The following is a 15,706-nucleotide window of genomic DNA, read 5'->3' as shown; positions in this document are numbered from 1 at the left end:
GTATGTATTGCAGAGGCCATATATTTGTGCAGAAGCACAAATATTTACAAATGTGGGTTGAATAAAAGAAAGTAAAATGTTTGATGAGGAAAAGTAAAGTGTGTGGCAAGGGTCAATCTAGCTAATAAAAATAGGTATAAATAAATATGACTAGTTGAGCATTGTATTTATCGATATCCTTACAAGCAAAGCGACAGAAGAGAGGATATATATTGGTGGCATCATTGAACTTGTATACCAAAGGACTCTCTTGTAATTTCTCTGTATTCCATAGTGGAGGGGCTTGATATTTTCTCCTGTGCTCCCACTTATGAGGATTGAATGAGCTGACTACCCAATGAACACTGAAAATTAACAAAACAAAACGAAGTAAATGAGCTGAGTATGCAGGTGCTTTGAGAAACATAAAACTTGAGGCATGGGACCCACTGGAGCTTGGTTGGGTTGAACATTGGTGGCTAGACTCCCCTTTCCCAGGGGAAAATTGACCATAGGTACCAAAAGTGAAATGTGCATAGCATTTGGCTATGGAATTGTTTGTGGATTCTTGGGGTGGGGCTTGTATGACTGCTGTGTAGGGGACCCTAATGCTGAAAGGGTACCATGGACCTCTGAAGGCAGAGCAGGGTCCCAGAACGGCTTGACCAGGAGTTTGGAGGGGGAGATTTCCTTCTATCAGGGGAAGGAAGACCAGTAAGACACATCTGAAGGCTGTCTGGGGATGGCTGCCTTGCCACCCTGCCTTTCACCTGCTTTAGAAATGACCCATGGAAGGAAAAACGCATCTGAAATGAGGCCTTTGGACAACTAGGGGCTGGCTCTCTGCGCTCACTCCCCAGGCTTCCCTGCGTTTGGCTCCTACCTCTCCCAGCTCTCACCTGGAAGGTTCTGGCTTGGTCCCCTAGCCCACCCATCCTGCCTTCAGACAAGTCTGCTGAGCTTTTTGGAAATTGATTTTAATAATCCAGATTTGGTTCAGCCTGAAATTGTCCTTCCCGAGAGCATCAGGGAAAGTGTGAGGAATGGGAAGCTTCCCATGTGGCCTTAATCAGCTACGAGGTTGTGACTCAGAGTAGGGAATGGCTCAAAGACATTCTAAAATGGGAAGAAACAAGGGATTTTCAGTTAATGTACCCAGGCAGTAGTTGCCACTCCCCCGGCTCCTCTCCCCCACCAAGTGCAGAACCAATCTCAATAATAGTCTCAAGGCCCTTCCCTTGTTCCTCATCTCTAATCCCATCTCCTTCCTGGGATTTTCCATGAGACACATTAGGGATTTCTCAGGTTCCCTGAGCCTGAGGCATAGCAGCTCCTTGTTTGCATACTTGACAGAACCATGGCAACCAGTCCCCATCATGGGGTCAGTCACAGGACTAATGATGTGGCCCACCAGCCAATCCAAGCAAAGGAGCCCAGCTGCCATGGTGATGAGGGGCGGGGACCACCAGTTTCCTTGAAGGCTGAGGGGCTGGAGCACCTCTGAGGTACAGGTTGCCCTAATGGAACCCATCTAGAAGTTTTCCAGATCCACTGCCACGATCTTAGTCCCAGGTACCTAGGATCCCACCTGGACAACCTGGTTGCAGCAAACAGGTCTAGCTGTTTCCACTCTTGTCCATTTCAAAATCCATTTTCCAACAGCATCAGTGTGTCTTTATAAAATGCTTATCATATTGTCCTACTCTCTTCCTTTAAAATCCTCCAATGCCTTCCCACTACACTTTGAATAACACCCAACCCCCTGTCTATGGACTACAAGCCCCAAGTAGTCCTGGGACTATTTTCCAAGCTCATCTGCTGTCACAGGACTGTGTCTGTTCCCCCAACAAGCCCCGGAATCTCATCTAACAGCAGATGTATTTGAAAGCCTCTTTGCCTTGGGGACTTTTCCTCCAGATCTCCCCCTGGCTGCCTCCTTGTCATTTAGGTCTAAGTTTAAATGTGACCTCCTGAGGCCCTTCTTAGCCTAAGGTGTATGAAACAAACCAACCTCTACGGGGTCGCTGAGAGGAAGTGTAGGGGCTGTGCAGGGGGAAGGCTGGGAGTCAGGATATGGGGGCTAGTCCTGGCTCCACACTTGCCAGGTACAAGATAGGTAGTTTTCTGTTTGAGCTCCAAAGGGCTCAGAGGTCCCAAGGAAATGTCTGAGAGCCTTGCCCAGGTGACTTAGTCAACACCACAGAGATGAACAAGGGGGTTGGGGGGCTGATGTGAGGGGCTCTGGGCCCTCCTCTCTCACTCAGGGAGAGAAGTGCCTCCCACACGCGTACATAGACATGCACATATATGTGTATACAGTGTATGTATATGTAAGAATGGGTGAGGTTGGGATTGGGGTCATGGCACACTTGGAATTCTCAGAAAAACAGAGAGCCCATATGTTTTTGTTGGTGGGGGGGTTGTGTTTTGTGTTTTTTGAGACAGGGTCTCACTCTGTCACCCAGGCTGGAGTACAGTGGTGCAATCACAGCTCACTATAAACTTGAACTCAAGTTCAAGCTAATCTTCTTGCCTCAGCCTCTTGAGTAGCTATGACTACAGGCATGTGCCACCACACTTTTACATTTTTGTACAGACGAGGATCTTGTTATGTTACCCAGGCTGGTCTCGAACTCCCGGCCCTGAGTGATCCTCCCAATGTGCTGGGATTACAGGCATATAAACCACCACGACCAGCCCACAGAGAGCCTATATGTTTTTTAAAAACATTGAAAAACCTCTGAAGCAGATTTCTGTAGACCCTTCAATTTCTGTGCCCATGATTGATGGTATAGGACCAAGCCATAGGAAGCCCCAGTCCCTGCTTCCTGAGTTGCCGCAATCTATGAAAGGGAGACTCTGAGAGACAGAGAAGGTGGGGCGCCCTCCAGTGGGGAAATGAAGAATTTTCCTTCCATCAAGAACTGCTGACTGGCCTTTATCATACATTGCCTTTAATCCTCACAGCAGCCAGGGAGGGTGGCCGTTATGACCACTCCACTGATGTGGAAGGAGGGCTTATAGAGTTTCAGTAAGGTCTTGACTGGGAAGCAGCAGTGCCAGGACTGGCCTGGGTCTGTCTGTGTGGAAAGCTGTGTTCCTTCCCATCCATCAGGCCCATGCTTCCAGAAGATTCTCCATGAGGCTCTGCCCTTAGTGAAGCCCTGTCAGTCCTCATGCTGCCAATGTCGATCCCCTCCATCACTCTGCCTCCCTCTTAAAATAGCCCTTGCTGGATTCAGGCTTCCTGAACAAGGCCAGGCCCTTACCTGCAGCGGGACCTTGGTGTGGCTGGTCGCCTCTTGGTTCAGGACCTCTGAAACCCCTTCAGAGTTAAAGCATTGCTCCCTGCTCACCCTGCTCGTGGGGCTCTGATGAGAGGGAAGCCAGGAGCCAAGAGTGAGGAGAAAATGGTGAACAGGCCCAGAGGAAAAGAGAAGGGGCCCAAGTGAAGGATTTCAAAATCTCTGAGGGAACCTCACCTTAGGGAAAAAGAGTCTCCTTGTGCTTGCCCCTAGAAAACAAAGATTAAGCAAGGATAACATATGGGAATTGTACTTTCCAGCCCCTTCCCTGTGCAGACATCACTAATGGATTGTGGATTCCTTCTGGTGGAAATCAGATGGGAGCTCTTATTGTTCCATCCCCTGAGCTCCTGATGGCTCCTACTTGCAGCTCTGATACTCATGCCCTTCCCAGATCCTCTGTCTACCGGCAGGTGCAGTGCGGACCAACCATAGGCCCAACACATCTCACCCTGGTGACTCTGGTGGGAAAGGCTGCCTGTCCGCTCCTCAGACAGGCCTCTGGGGCATGGAGCGAGCCAGGGCGTGTGCTCTGTCTGCTGGGTCCTCACACCTTGAGTGATGATGTCATCCTTCCAGAACAGTCCTGCAGAGTGAAAGGATGGGGTGAGTTGACACTTGGGGCACTCTGATTGGCCCATCCCAGAAACAAAAGTATGATTAGAATTTTTCCTTTCTCCAAAATGCACAGGTACCAGTAGAGGGCCAGTGGAGGGGGTCTGGAGACTGACTGGGGTACAGGAGTTTGCCTTTTGCCCACTGCCACGGCTTAAATCCTTGCTCTTGCTAGCTCTGTGGCCATGAGAAACAATTAAACTTGCTGAGCTTATTTCTCGCTCATGAAGTGATGAACTTCATAGGATTGACAGAATGAAAGGAGATAGTGCACACACATTTCCTAGCTTATTGTTTGGCAAGCAATAAGTGATCAAATAGGAACTATATTTTATTTTCACTTAAAATTTTTTTTTTTTTTTTTAGTTACACCTGCTAGAAAGGGACAAATAGGAATTTTTAAACGATGCTGCTGTGAGAATCAAATAACATTAAAGATAAAAAGTGTGCTTCCAGGCCAGGCATGGTGGCTTATGCCTGTAATCCCAGTACTTTGGGAGGCTGAGGCAAGCAGATTACTTGAGGTCAGGAGATCGAGACCAGCCTGGCCAACATGGTAAAACCCCGTCTCTACTAAAAATACAAAAGTTATCACGGCATGATGGTGCATGCCTGTAGTTGTAGCTGCTTGAGAGACTGAGGTATGAGAATCACTTGAACCTGGGAGGTAGAGGTGGTAGTGAGCCAAGATTGTGCCACTACGCTCCAGCCAGAGTGACAGAGTGAGACCCTGCCTCAAAAAAAAAAAAAAAAAAAAATTCTAGAACCTTAGGACATTACACTATGATTATTAGTCGTAATTTGAACTCAAAGCGGATCTCCCTTCTGAAGCCTGAAGCCACACACTCTGCTTTCAGGAAAGGTCAGATACTTTTCCCCAGGAAAAATATCCTTCACCCTTCACTCTGGCCTTTCATGTCTTCCACTTCTCATACTCTGAACTGCCCAACTCCTTAATTCAGAGTCTGAAGTATGTGTGTGGAGGTGGGAGGGGGCTGGTTCTGGCTGAGGACTGCAAGATTCCTAGCTCTGGAACCATCAGACAGCACCAGGGGTGGTGAGCCAGACCCAGGGAGACAGATGCTGGCCTCTTCTGGGGACTTCCAGTGGCCTCTGCTGTGTTCCTCTAGAGTCCATGTGGGAACGACTCCCTGGCTTAGGTTGAACCATGACTTCTGTCTTGCCTCATCTCTAGCAGAGACTGGGCAGGTAACTCTCCAGAGGCGGTATGATGAGAAAGTTTCAGGCAGGGAAGTTTAAGGGAGGAGGTTTTAATGTCAAGCTGGAGAGTCCCTCTATCTGTATCTACCCCTGTATTTGACCAAACCCAGTCGCTCTCCTCCAGCCCTCCCAGGTCTCACCTTGAGGCACCAGCTGCCAGAATACACCTTGCTAGTATTGGAAGGTCACGTGGATGCTGTCTTGGAGGGGCATGGCCTGCAGTACTCCTACCTGGGTCTGCCCCTCTAAGGGAACAAGAATGAAATGAGTAGGTAACTGGACCAAAAGCCTTCAAAAGGCAGCATCCTCTCCATTGTCACCCCCATATCCCCACGTCTCCATTCCTCTGCCGGTCCCCACTTCCCAGCTATCTATCCTCTCTCCCTCCCTGGCCACCCTCTTCACGTTCTGGGTCTCACGCACTCTTGGTACAGACTTCCAGGTAAGAACAGAGTCTTCAGGCAAAGAGGCAGCCTGTGGAGGGACAGTTGAACAGAGTCTCAGATGGCTACAGAAACTGAATGCACAGACAGGCGGGCAGGCTAGATAATGGGGGAAGTTCAGCTGCTTCCTGGGAGGAGTTCTGGAATCCTTGGAAGACTACAGTATGGAACCTAGCTTCAGACAGTTAGGGCTGGCGAGTCCAGATCCTTTTCCTGGAAGCCATGGTATACCCAACTCACAATGGGGGGATGACCTTTCTATGAAACAGACCCTCCTCCTGGATACAGATCATCTCCATCCAGGTAGATGGGGTTAGGTGGAAGAGAAGTCAGGTTTTCCCATCCTAATTTTTCTTATCCTCCAGTTCACAAGCAGATCCTAACAATGATGCCAAAAAAGACGAGGGCCCCACTAAAAAGACAAATAACCCAATTTAAAATCTGAACAGACATTCTCAAAAAAGATAAACAACTGGCCAATAAGCACATGAAAAGATGCTGAACTCCATGAGCCATCAGGGAAATGCAGATCAAAACCACAATGAGGCTGGATGTGGTGACTTATGCCTGTAATCCTAGCACTTTGGGAGGCCGAGGCAGGTGGATCACTTGAGGTCAGGAGTTTGAGACCAGCCTGGCCAACATGGTGAAACGCCATCTCTACTAAAAACACAAAAATTAGCCAGGCATAGTGTCGTGTGCCTGTAATCCCAGCTACTCAGGAGGCTGAGGCAGGAGAATCACTAGAACCCAGGAGGTGGAGGTTGCAGTGAGCCGAGATCACACCACTGCACCCCAGCCTGGGTGAAAGAGCAAGTCTCTATCTCAAAACAAAACAAAACAAACAACCACAATGAGACACCACTTCACACACACTAAAGTGGCTACAATCAACAGGACAGTTAGTAACAAGCATTGGTGAGGATGTGCAGAAATTGGAATGTTTCCTTCCTTCCTTCCTTCCTTCCTTCCTTCCTTCCTTCCTTTCTGACAGAGTTTCACTCTTGTTGCCCAGACTGGAGAGTCATGCCGTGATCTCGGCTCACTGCAACCTCTACCTCCTGGGTTCAAGCAATTCTCCTACCTCAGCCTCCCAAGTAGCTGGGATTACAGGCATGTACCACCATGCCTGGCTAATTTTGTATTTTTTTTAGTAGAGACAGGGTTTCTCCATCTTGGCCAGGCTGGTCTTGAACTCCTGACCTCAGGTGATCCCCCTGCCTTGGCCTCCCAAAGTGCTGGGATTACAGGCATGAGCTACTGTGCTGGGCCAGAAATTGGAATGTTTCTACACTGCTGCTGGGAATGTAAAGTGGTCCAGCTGCTGTGGAAATAGTCTGGCAGTTTCCCAAAATGTTAAACAGGCTGGGCACAGTGGCTCATGCCTGTAGCACCAGCCCCAGCACTTTGGGAGGCTGAGGCGGGTGGATCATCTGAGGTCAGGAGTTCGAGACCAGCCTGGCCAACATGGTGAAGCTGTGTCTTTACTAAAAATATGAAAATTAGCTGGGCGTGGTGGTGCACACCTCTAGTCCTAGCTACTCGGGAGGCTGAGGCAGGAGAATCACTTGAATCTGGGAGGCAGTGGTTGCAGTGAGCTGAGATCGCACCATTGCACTCCAGCCTGAGCAGCAGAGCCAGACTCCATCTCAAGAAAAAAAAAAGTTAAATAATAGAATGACCATATGATCCAGCAATTTCACTTCTAGATATACGCTTAAGAGAAATGAAAACAGATATCCACACAGAAACCTGTACATGAATTTCATAGCTATATCATTCATAATAGCTACAAAGTGGAAACAACTCATATGTCCATCAATTGATGAATGGAGAAATAAGATACAATGGGAATACTCTTCATCAATTATAGGAAAAGAAGTGCTGATACACGCTACAACATGGAAGAGCCCTGGAAATATTATGCTAAATGCAAGAAGCTAGTCACAAAAGGCCACATGTTGTATGACTCAATTTATAAGAAATGTGCAAAACAGGGAAACCCATAGAGGAGGTACATTGGTGGTTGCCTAGGGCTGAGGAGGGTGGTTGGAGGAGGGAATGGGAAGTGGCTGCTAATGGTCACAGTTTTCCTTTTGGGGTAATGAAAATGTTACAAAATCGATTGTGGTGATGGTCGTGCAACTCTGTGAATATACTAAAAGCCATTTTAAATGGGTGAATTATAGTCAATAACGTTGTTATTTAAAAATCACTAATAACTGGCCGGGCACAGTGGCTCATGCCTGTAATCCCAGCACTTTGGGAGGCCGAGAGGGGCAGATCACCTGAGGTTGGGAGTTTGAGACCAGCGTGACCAACATGGAGAAACCCTGTCTCTTACTAAAAATACAAAATTAGCCGGGTGTGGTGGTGCATGCCTGTAATCCCAGCTCCTCGGGAAGCTGAGGCAGGAGAATCGCTTGAACCCAGGAGGTGGAGGTTGCAGTGAGCCAAGATGGTGCCATTGTGCTCCAGCCCGGGTAACAAGACCGAAACTCTGTCTTAAACAAACAAACAGACAAACAACAACAACAAAAAACACTAATAACTTTAACGAAATGGAAGCACAGCTTTCCCCAAACTTTAGTTATTTGAGAACCACCAACATGATTTTTTACTTATCTTTGTACCACTATGCTATTACTGGCTTACTCTTCAAGTTGATGATTCATGCTTTTTATTTAAGTGAAATTATTTTAAATTTATTTATTTATTTAGAGACAGGGTCTTACTCTGTCACCCAGGCTGGAGTGTAGTGGTGCAATCTCAGCTCACTGCAACCTCCGCTTCCTGGGTTCAAGCAATTCTCATTCCTCAGCCACTCAAGCAACTGGGATTGCAGGTGCGCAACACCAAGCCCAACTAATTTTTGTATTTTTAGTAGAGATGGGATTTCACTGTGTTGGCCAGGCTGGTCTCAAACTCCTGACCTCAAGTGATCCACCCGCCTTGGCCTCCCAAACTGCTGGGATTACAGCTGTGAGCCACCGTGCCCAACCAAGTGAAATTGTTTTAAAGGGCAACTTTGCTACTGTAAATGGAAAAACCGGTGTTTCTTGGCATAAGTAGACGCTAATTATAAAAAATAAACTCCAGAGAAAGAGAGAAGATAAAAATATATAGAGAGAGGCCCCAGCTCCCTACACGTGGGGAGGGACTTCAGGACTGAGGCAGCAGTCCCAGGACTGGCAAGTAAAGGGCGACCTTGGGCGCCGCCCCTGCTGTCATCGGCGCTGACACCCTGGGCCGAGGCAGCAGCGAGGTTTGGTTTGGAGGTGGCTCCCAAAGGCGAGTGCGGAGCGGGGGAAGTGAGAGCACCCAGGCATCCTCACAGGCGTGACCCTCTGCCCACCAGGCACCCTGCCCACACACTGCGCCGCAGGAAGCCCTCCGCGTTGGTGTCCAAGCTCCAGCACCAGGTGGAGGAACCCGTGGCCATCGGGTGTGGGGTGTGGGGGGTGCGGAGAAGCCTAGGATTCCTCCCAATCCTCTGCTGCGTCCTCCCCCAGATGCCTCCCTGGGTAGAGGGGAGGTCCCGGCCCGGGGGTGGGCTCTTCCGGCGGTGGGGACTGGATGTCCGCGGTCCGGGCTCCTTCTGCCGGAGATGCCAATTCCCCCAGCGCTGGGTACCTTGCTCTGACCCCTCGGCGCGTCTCGCATGACCCGGATCTCGGTCCCTTGGGCACTCCCTCCTGCCCGACTCCTAATTGGAGTTCTTCTAGTTCTAGTTTCCACCCCATCTTCCTACGTTTAAGACCCTGCCTCTGGCTTTCTCTTCTCATCCCTCACACTTTCCCGGCTTCTGAGCTATGTGCGCGGCCAATCGCGGGCCGGCTGAGGCAAGGTCCCCAACCCCGGCTCTCCCCTGTCTTGGCGTCAGAGTCCTGCTTTTAAGAGTGGGGTGTTGCCTGAATATGGTCGACCTGTATCTAGAATCCCAACCCTCTACCCCGCTACACACACACGCACACCATATTGCCTGCCCCTCACTCCCACTTCTTATCACCAGGGATTAACGATGGGGGTGGGGAGTTTGATAAAATCCAGAATTGAATATTGGCAAATGGCACTGGGTATCCTTCTTGAGAAGCAGTGTCCCTTACTTGTTAAAATAGTGTGCTGGGACCGGGTGCGGTGGCTCACGCCTGTAATTCCAGTACTTTGGGAGGCTGAGGTGGGAGGATCGATTGAGCCCAGGAGTTTGAGATCAGCCTGGGCAGCATAGTGAGACCCCATCTCTAAAAAAAATTCAAAAATTAGCCGGGTATGGTGGCATGCACCTGTGGTCCCAGCTACTTGGGAGGCTGAGGTGGGAGGCTCATGTGAGTCGGGGAGGTCAAGGCTTCAGTGAGCCATGATCCTGTACTCCAGCCTGGGCAACAGAGCAAGACCCTGTCTCTCTCTTCCTACCCCTCTCTCCGCAAAAAAGACAGTGTGCTGGAGCCAAATCCAAGTACCTGCAGGCAGTTTTTTGCTTCCTCTGTGCCCCAGTTCCCTCATCTGTAAAATGAGTTTGACAGTAGCATCTAGCTTACAGTGTTCGTAAAAGGATTAATAAGTTTAGCACCTTTGAAGGATTTAGAAATATGATGGGGCCGGCACATCATAAACATACATCATAAGCATTCAATTCACGTTGGCTGGTGCTGTTCTTTTCGATGCTCCTTCTCTGTCAGTGGCACCTCCTATGCATTGTTCGGGTTTCTCCCTGCAAAAATTTTCCCCTACAGTTTACATCTTTTCCCAGACCCAATGCCTTTGCCCTTGTTCAAACCACCGTCATCTTTCTTTCTTTATTTTTTAAATGTTTATTAGAGACAAGATCTCGCTATGTTGCCTAGGCTGGTTTCAAACTCCTGGGTTCAAGTGAACCTCCTGTCTCAGTCTTACAAGGTGCTGGGATTACAGGCATGTGCCACCATGCCCAGCCGGCCATCATCTTTCAGCTGTTACTGAAATTGCATCTCATCTAGTTGCATGGAGTAACTAATGACTTGGGGTATGTTCTAGGAGCCTGGGATTGTGTCTGGTGTTCTGTAGGTGCTCAATCATTCTTGCTGAATATTTGTTGTTCCACTCTTGCCTCCCTATAATCTCTTAAGCACCAGGAGAAGCTTTCTAAAATGTAAATTAAAGCATGTTACTCCCTTGCTTAACACTGTCCAATGGATCACCTCCTTTACACTTTTGAATAAACGCTAAATTCCCGACCACGGCCTATGAGCCCTAGCATGATCTAGCCTTGCCTTCCTCTCCAGCCTCGTTTCCTTCTCTCGTCTTGCCCTCTCTGTTCCCAGCCTCCTTTCCATTCTTTGAACACCTGAGTCCTTCTCAAAGGCCATTTCTGCTTCTCCCCACCCTCCATTGTTAATCTCTTTGTTTTAGAATAATTCCCCCCTCCTCAAGTAGTTTCTGGTCCCTAGGAATGATTGTCTTCATTACCTTCATGACACTTACCACTGTTCATGACTTCTTCGTGTTTGTTTTTTTTTTTTTGTTATTGTTTTGTTTGTTTTGAGATGGAGTTTTCGCTCTGTTGCCCAGGTTGGAGCACAATGGCAATCTCGGCTCACTGCAACCTCTGCCTCTTGGGTTCAAGCAATTCTCCTGCCTCAGCCTCCCAAGTAGCTGGGATTATAGGCGCCTGCCACCACATCTGGCTAATTTTTGTATTTTTAGTAGAGAAGGGGTTTCACCATGTTGGCCAGGCTGGTCTTGAACTCTTGACCTCAGGTGATCCACCTGCCTTGGCCTCCCAAAGTTCTAGGATTACAGGTATGAGCCACCACGCCCAATGGACTTCTTCCTTTGTTTGCTTGTTTATTTGCATCTCCCCACTGGAATGTAAATTTCAAGAGGACAGAAGACACGTCTGTTTCATTTGCTGTCACACCCTCAGTGTCTGGCTCAGGACCTAGCTCAGCCTGGATGCTCAAAAATGAAACAGACTTTGGGTCCTGAGGCACAGATGCTCTTATCTGTTAGATGGGCAGCTCATGAGGATGACTGTGAAAATGAAATGAGATGACTGACATGAAGCAGCCTCGTCTTGCACAAATGCATTGTGAGTCGAATTCTAGTTCCTTTCAGCTTCAGCCTCCCTGGAATTTGTAGGCCTTGGCCCATGCCCCAAGATTTCAAGGTGAAAGACCTTGAAACCCAGAAGGGCAGAGAGGCCTGGTCTGGTAGAGAATCAGGAGCAGAATCCAGGAGACCTGCCTTACAGCTCACCAGGGGGAAGGTGTGAGACAGCCCAGCTGACCCCCGGGAACAAAGGCTGCCCATCTTGATAGGGAGAGGGTGAGGCCTGAGCCAACCTCATCACAATTGAACTAGGCACTGGAGGCCGCTGAGGAGTTGCCTGTCTGCAGGTCATCTTGGCTGGGAGACAGTGAGGCACAGGCTGCCGTGCCTGTGCCTCTTCTTGGATAGCCAGTGGGGATGGTGCTATCATCGAGTTGAGGTCTGCAAGAGCCAGGCCACCACCCTTTGCCGGGAAACAAGGTCTTCCCTCAAGGACAGGATCACTTCTGGTGGGAATCTCCTAGAGAAGGGGCAACTCCTCAGGCCAGGTACGGTGGCTGACACCTGTAATCCCAGCACTTTGGGAGGCCGAGGCCGGTAGATCATGAGGTCAGGAGTTTGAGAACAGCCTGGCCAACATGGTGAAACCCTGTCTCTACTAAAAGTACGAAAATTAGCCAGGCATGGTGGCGTGTGCCTGTAGTCCCAGCTACTGCAGAGGCTGAGGCAGAAGAATTGCTTGAACCTGGGAGGCAGAGGTTGCAGTGAGCTGAGATTGCACTGCTGCATTCCAGGCTGGGTGACAGAGCAAAACTCCATCTCAAAAAAAAAACNTCAGAGTTCTGTGGGGAGCCTCAGGTGGGCATCTAGATGGTGATGAGCCTGAAGACTCTAGAAGTGGGTTCTCAGGACTTGCTCATGTGTACATGTGTTTATATGTGTGTGCATGTAGAAGAAGCCACTCTTTTCCTCTTTCCATTTAGAGTATGTGTGTGCATGTGTTTGTATGAATCAATGTGTATTGTATGCATGTGTGTTTGTGTGTGCGTATGTAGGTTTGTATGTGGGGGAGATGTATTTGTGTATGTAGATGGGATGTGTGTGTCAATGTGTATACGTGTACGTGTAGTGTACTTGTATTCATTATCTATTACTTTTTTTAAAACTCCAGTTTTAGCAAAGAATATCTATGGCTTATTGCTACATGACAAATTACCCCAAAGCTTAGTGGCTTAAACTATAAACATCTGTCTCACAGTTTCTGTGGACTGGGAATGTGAAAGAGGCTTAGCTGGATACTTTTGGTTCAGGGTCTCTCTTGAAGTTGCAGCGAAGATGTTACCCGGGGTTGGCTATAGCTTCTGCAGGCTTGCATGGGGCTAGAGGATCTACTTTCAAGATGACTCACTCACCCTCCTGGCAAGACGATGCTGGTTGTTGGCAGGAGGTCTCAGTTCCCTACCACATCAGCCTGTCCATATGGCTGCTTGAGTGCCTCATGACACAGCAGCTGGCTTCCTCTGGAGTGAGTGACCTGAGAGAGAAAGAGTGAACTGGGCAAAAGCCACAGTGTTTTTAAAACCTAGCTTTGGAAGTCCCATGCCATCATTTCTGCCATATTATACTGGCCACAGAGACCAACCCTGATACACTGTGGGAGGGACTACACAAAAGCATGAATTCTAGGAGGTAAGGATCACTGGAGATCATCTTGTAGGATGGCTGTCACGAGCAGTACGTGCATGTGGGTATGTGGGGTGTGTGTTTGTGGGTGTGTACGTAAAGCTGTGTGTGTGTGTGTATGTGTTTGTATGTTTTTGCATATGTATATATGGATACATAGCAATATGTTTGTGTGACATGTATCTATATATTGTTTGCATATGTGTATGCTTGCATTTATGTATATGTGTCTGTGTATTGCACGTGTGTGTTTTTTGTGCACACGAGTATGTGTGCATGTATGTATTATGCCTACATGCATGTCTCTGTGTTTGTATGTGTTGTGCATGTGTGCATATGTGTTTGTGTATGCCTTTTTGTATGTATTTGTAGTATGTGAATGAGCATATGTATGTGTGTGTGTGATGGGTTTGTATATGTATCCAGGTGTATATGTGTGTCTACGCCTGTGGCTGTATATGTATGCACATTGTATGTGCATGTGCACCTGTGTTGTGTGTGCATGTATGCTTATGTGTATGTGTTTCCATATAAATGTCTATGTGTAAGTCTGCATGTGTCTGTTTATGTGTGTGTAGGTATATATATGTTTATGTTTGTGTGTGAGGTGTATGTGTGTAGGTTGGAGAATATGTGTGTGCATTACCATGTACATATTGCACTTGTATATATAAATGTGTGCTGGCACATGAATAAAAGCTTAGTAGTGTCACCTGCTGTGGGAGGCAAGCCTGGAGTCGGGAGTGGGGAGACCCAGGGAGGATTCCCTCTTATTCCTGGGGTAGCCCATGCGTGGAAGGCTCTGGAGCCCAGAGAGCAGGCTCTCCCTTGCATTTAGGGTATGTGGATCCATGGTCCTCTGCATCTGGCTTTCCTTTGTTCAGGCTTTCTGTTGTTGTTCGTTTTTATTTGAACACTTCAGTCTTTCCTAACCTGTCAAATAAAGCAGCAGAGAAAGGGCTGTCTCTATTGCCTGGAAGTTGAGAGTTTGGCGTAGACTAGTGCCCCTTTGGGGCTGGCCTGGGGAAAACAAGGGGATTTCCCTGGAGAGTCCAGCTGATGCTCTTTGGGGCTGGCCTGGGGAAAACAAGGGGATTTCCCTGGAGAGTCCAGCTGATGCTCTCTCTCATCTCTTCTCTGCTCAAGGCCACTCTGGGAGCTTCTGCAGTTTATTGGGCAAGAAGCGGGGCATTTCTTTACTTCTAATAATCCAGTCATCTTAGAAGCCACTCTTTTCCTCTTTCCATTTAGAATATTTGTGACATCAACTTTTGTGTTTAGAAGCTTTTATGCTTTTTTCTTTTTTAAAAAAGTATTTTTACCTTTTGATTATGAAAGGTAATATACATGAACAGGAGTAGACAGAATGTAAAGATACAGCTCAACTGATTATTAGAGTGAATAGCCATTTATACTATCCAATGACAGGGTTCAGGACATGTCACCTGAAAACATGGCACACTGGCATGTTGAATATTTCAAACTGGAGGGATCTGAAAACAGCATGTGCAGGACAATCTCTCTGACCTCCCTGATCCTTCTCCCCTGAAGGGGGCCATGTGAAAGGTGTCCTTCCTCCAAAGATGGGGACCCAGAGAGGAATCTGAACACAAGGGCCTTACTAAGTCTCTTGGGTAAATAAAATTAGTTTTAAGATTGTTGGCAGGCTGGGTGCAGTGGCTCACACCCCTAATCCTGGTACTTTGGGAGGCTGAGGCAGGAGCATTGCTTGAGCCCAGGAGTTTGAAACCAGCTTGGACAATATACTGAGACTTGGTCTTTACAGAAAGTTAAAAAATTAGGCCGGGCTTAGGGGCTCACGCCTGTAATCCCAGCACTTTGGGAGGCCGAGGTGGGTGGATCACTTGAGGTCAGGAGTTCAAGACGAGCCTGACCAACATGGTGAAACTCTGTTTCTATTAAAAATACAAAAAATTAGACCAGCATGGTGGTGGGCGCCTGTAATCCCAACTACTAGGGAGGCTGAGGTGGGAGAATCACTTGAGCTCAGAAGTTCAAGGCTGCAGTGAGCTGTGTTCACACCACTGCAATCCCGTCTGGACAGCAGAGTGAGACCTTGTTTATATATATTTAAAAAAAAAAATCCAGGCGCAGTGGTTCATGCCTGTAATCTTAGCACTTTTGGGAGGCTGAGGCAGGTTGATCACAAGGTCAGGAGTTCAAAACCAGCCTGACCAACATGGTGAAACTCCATCTCTACTAAAAATACAAAAATTAGCTGGGCATGGTGGTACACGCCTGTAATCCCAGCTACTCAGGAGGCTGAGGCAGGAGAATCGCTTGCACCCAGGAGGCGGAGGTTGCAGTAAGCTGAGATGGCTCTATTCCATTGCACTCCAGCCTGGGAGACAGAGCCAGGCTCTGTTAAAAAAAAAAAAAAAAAAAAAAAAAAAAAAAAAAAAAAAAATTGTA

At 48.0% G+C, this 15,706-nt stretch overlaps 1 long non-coding RNA gene across 2 annotated transcripts; it reads right to left on the bottom strand.

The window, feature by feature from the left end:
- LOC108518468 (uncharacterized) lies at positions 1-10,355 on the bottom strand. Of its 2 annotated transcripts, XR_001882373.1 has the most exons (7): positions 10,182-10,355; positions 5,544-5,594; positions 5,261-5,365; positions 3,736-3,870; positions 3,462-3,493; positions 3,249-3,350; positions 1-344 (listed from the first exon to the last, which is right to left on the bottom strand). It is a non-coding gene; the product is annotated as an uncharacterized LOC108518468 (long non-coding RNA). The 2 variants fall into 2 exon arrangements; XR_001882372.1 differs by lacking the exon at positions 1-344 and having other exon boundaries at positions 2,876-3,350.
- Between the last annotated feature and the right edge of the window lie 5,351 nt (positions 10,356-15,706).

This window comes from Rhinopithecus bieti, unplaced genomic scaffold (genome assembly GCF_001698545.2).
Source record: "Rhinopithecus bieti isolate Rb0 unplaced genomic scaffold, ASM169854v2 scaffold_42532, whole genome shotgun sequence".
Classification (NCBI taxonomy): Eukaryota; Metazoa; Chordata; class Mammalia; order Primates; family Cercopithecidae; genus Rhinopithecus; species Rhinopithecus bieti.
Note: the sequence above shows the minus strand (reverse complement) of the source record. Positions and strands in the feature narration are given on the sequence as shown.